This window comes from Punica granatum, unplaced genomic scaffold (genome assembly GCF_007655135.1).
Source record: "Punica granatum isolate Tunisia-2019 unplaced genomic scaffold, ASM765513v2 Contig00029, whole genome shotgun sequence".
Lineage (NCBI taxonomy): Eukaryota > Viridiplantae > Streptophyta > Magnoliopsida > Myrtales > Lythraceae > Punica > Punica granatum.
In genome coordinates, this window is record NW_022204047.1 from 23,929 (window position 1) to 28,284 (window position 4,356).

General features: G+C 39.9%; 1 non-coding gene across 1 annotated transcript; it reads left to right on the forward strand.

Moving 5' to 3' along the window:
- Positions 1-2,790: 2,790 nt before the first annotated feature.
- On the forward strand, positions 2,791-2,897 carry LOC116189864. The gene has a single exon (XR_004152497.1). It is a non-coding gene; the product is annotated as a small nucleolar RNA R71 (small nucleolar RNA).
- The last annotated feature ends 1,459 nt before the right edge of the window (positions 2,898-4,356 follow it).

Here is a 4,356-nt window from a genome sequence, read left to right on the forward strand (position 1 = left end):
TCCTTGATAAATCTCCTGTAGAAGCCAGCATGTCCTAAGAAGCTCCTTACTCCTTTTGTTGAAGTGGGTGGTGGCAACTTCTCTATTATCTCCACTTTTGCTCGATCAACTTCAATCCCTTTCTTTGACACCTTGTGACCTAAGACTATACCCTCTCTTACCATAAAATGACATTTCTCCTAGTTCAGAAGCAGATTAGTCTCCTTACATCTTTTAAGCACACAGCCTAAATTTGTCAGACAAGATTCAAATGACTTCCCAAAAACAGAGAAATCATCCATAAATATTTCAATAAAATTCTCTAACATGTCAGAAAATATAGACATCATGCACCTCTGGAAAGTGGCAGGTGCATTACAGAGACCGAAAGGCATTCTCCTAAAGGCAAAAGTGCCATAAGGACAAGTAAATGTGGTTTTCTCCTGGTCCTCGGGTGCTATATGAATCTGATTGTAACCAGAATAACCATCTAGAAAACAATAATAATCATGCCCTGCAAGTTTTTCTAGCATCTGATCAATGAAGGGGAGGGGGAAATGGTCTTTACGGGTAGCATCATTTAGTTTCCTGTAATCTATACAAACTCTCCACCCAGTCACAGTACGAGTCGGGATTAATTTATTGACCTCATTTTTAACCACAGTCATACCACCCTTTTTGGGCACTACTTGAACAGGACTAACCCATTTACTATCTGAGATAGGATAGATAATACCTGCATCCAACAGTTTAAGCACTTCTTTCTTCACTACCTCTTTGAGAGTTGGGTTAAGTCGCCTCTGTGGTTGCACTATGGGTTTGCACTCAGCTTCCAACATTATCCTGTGAGTGCAAATCAAAGGGCTGATCCCTTTGATATCTGCAATAGTCCATCCTATTGCCTCCTTGTGCTCTCTCAGCATGCTTAGGAGCTGTTGCTCCTGATCACCTGTCAAGGAAGAAGAGATAATTATTGGCAAAGTATCATCTATTCCAAGATAGGCATATTTTAAATGGCTAGGCAATGGTTTAAGTTCTAGCACCGGGGACTGTGTCAAAGATGATACTGGTTTTGTCGCACTAGTGCCCAGCTCCTCATAGTAGCGAGCCTTGATTTCTGATACCTTCTCCACAGATTCTTCCTCATGCTCATCATCATCACTCCAATCGTCCAGATCCCTAAGGACTGATTCCATTGTATCCACACCTGTTTTCTCCTCCACAGACTCAGAGATAAGCTCATCAATAATATCAATGGTGTAACATGATTTGCCATCATCAAATTTCTTTATGGCGTCATAAACATTAAAAGTTATTTGTTCATTCATAACTCTTAAAGTGAGCTTACCTTGTTCCACATCTATTAATGCTTTACCTGTCGCAAGGAACGGTCTGCCAAGGATCATGGGCACCTCTCTGTCCTCCTCCATCTCCAAGACTATGAAGTCGACTGGAAATATGAATTTGTCTACCTTCACCAGGACATTCTCAACAATACCCTTTGGATATTTGATACTCCTGTCAGCAAGTTGCAAGGTAATATGAGTTTTCTTGCATTCTCCAAGTCCAAGTTTCCTGAAAATAGACAGAGGCATTAAATTTATACTTGCACCTGAATCAATAAGAACGTTCTCAAAATGAAAATTCCCTATAGTACAAGGAACAGTGAAACTCCCCTGATCTCTTTGTTTGCGTGGTAAGTTAGGCAAGTCCTTTTGGAGAATCATAGAACACTCTCCTGTAAGCATCACAGGCTCACTCCCATCAAACTTCCTCTTTTTAGTGAGCAGATCCTTCATGAATCTAGCATATGAAGGCATCTGCTGGAGTGCTTCTGCAAATGGAATGTTGATTTGCAGCTTTTTAAAAACATCTAGGAATTTAGCAAATTGGGCGTCCAACTGTTGTTGCTTCAATCTTCCTGGAAAAGGGACAGGAGGAACATACGGTTTCACCCCTAGTGACTTCTGCCTTGGTTCCTCCACCTTTTGCTTACCTTTGTCTTTCTCCGGACTCTCCTCCTGAGTTTGAGCTTTTCTATTGACTATTTCCAATTCCTTGCCACTCCTCAGCATTATAGCATTGACACCCTTGGGGTTCTCTTCAGTGTTGCTGGGTAAAGACCCTGATGGTCTATTACTCAATTGCTGAGAAATCTGACTAATCTGACCCTCTAGGTTTCGAATAGTGGCTTGTTGATTCTGTAGCATGGTGTCAGTCTTTTGCATATAGCTCAACATGAGCTCTTCCATTCTCGACTGACTTTGCTGAGGTGGAGCATTCTGAGCAGGGCCTTGCTTTTGGAATCCAGGTGGCGGTTTAAGTGCATTATTCTCATTCCTCCATGAGAAATTAGGATGATTACGCCACCCGGGATTGTAAGTGTTCGAATAAGGCCCTTGATTACTCCGTTGGAAGTTGTTGACAAAGTTCACTTGCTCTCCATTGGGTGAAGCCGAGGGATTTCCAGACATGCATTCAAGAGTCGAATGTGGTCCTGAACACAACTCACAAAAAGCAACCTGATTAGTATTAAAAGAATGTGCTGAGGTGAGTTTACTTACCTGGGTAGTGAGAGCTGAAATCTGGGTTGTCAAATTAGCAATAGTGTCCATGTCATTGACTGATGCCACTCTTGATTTACTTCTTTCATTCTGCCAATTATGTGCACTGGAGGCCATCTCTTCTATCAAAGCACTTGCTTCATCATAATTCTTACCCATCAGTGCGCCTCCTGCTGCAGCATCTACTAGAGACCTCAATGTATCATCCAGGCTAAGATAGAAGACCTCAATTAGGAGATTATCTGGCAATCCGTGATGTGGGCACTTTCTGATTGCCTCCTTGAATCTCTCCCATGCCTCATAAAGTGATTCACCATTGAACTTGGTGAAGTTAGTGATTTCGTTCCTCAATCTTGCAGTCCTAGCTGGTGGGAAAAATCTCCTGAGAAACTTAGATGAAAGGTCGGCCCAGGTGGTGATGGACTCTTGTGGCAGTGAATTGAACCAGGCTCTCGCTTTATCCCTAAGCGAGAAAGGAAAAAGCTGTAATCTAATAACATCATCAGTGACATTATTCATCTTTACCGTGTTACAGTATTGGAGGAATCCTGCAATATGCTCATCAGGACTCTCGTTGGGATATCCTCCAAACTGATTTGATTGAACCATCTGGATGAGTGCTGGCTTCAGTTCAAAGTTATTAGCTGGAATAGTGGGCCTTCTGATCGCAGAACCCATAATAGTAGGTACTGCATAGTCTCGAAGTGCTCTGGCAGCACCCTGTATTTGGCGGTTGATGTCATCATCTGCCATCTCAACTACCTGCAATTCTTCCCTTCTTCTGTTCTCTCTTCTCAACCGATGCAAGGTGCGCTCTATCTCAAGATCTAATGGTAGAAGTTCAGCACTTCTACTCCTGCGCATAGAATACCTGCAAAGAGAACAAGAAATAAACACACAGTAAAGTGCGCCTAAATTAACAATAGAACTAAAGGTGGTCTAATATTAAGTTAATCCCCGGCAACGGCGCCAAAAACTTGATCCCTTTGCAAATATATATAAAAATAAGCTCAAATTCTACCAGCAAGTGTACTGGGTCAGATCAAGTAATATAGTGATGAATAGAGTGTCGATCCCACAAGGATTAATTAAGTACTAAACCTATATTAGATTCTATTATTATCTAAGCAATCAAATTAAGAGAATTAACTAATTAACTACTAATCAACCTAAATCGTCACAAAGAGCAGAAAGAGAATTGTACGAAAATATATCAATTGAAAGTGGGAAAAACAGAATCCACCCTAGTTTCACTAATCAGATTGCCATCATGTTATATAGACTGATAGCTATGTGATTATTCAAGTGAGTTTATCAAGCCTTTAAAATTAAAGTCTTAAACCTCTAATTAATCAATCAGCTCCCGCATCTCTAATTAATAGTGGACTCTAAATTATAATCATACACCTTCCAGTGCTATGATTGTCTAATGCCCTAAATTAATTATCCCTAATGTCTTAGCGAATAACTAACTAGAAACATTGCATTAATCCCTGGATAATCTCTAATTAAACTAATTAATGCAGCTATCGCATTTAACTAATTAGTCTAATCAAGAATTCCTAACAAACACTATATCAACTCCCGTATCAATAGTGTTTCTAACAATTATAACCAATTAAGAATTAAAATTGAAATTATAGGAATTGCAATCATGAATCATCAACACATCTATTAATCTTATAACATGGCGACAATCATCATATTAGCTACCTAGGGTTTCATCATATTCCCACAAAAGAAGCTTAGAATATCATGGAATTGAAAACACAATTATAATTCCAAGGAGTCATTGCAATAGAATTCATATTCA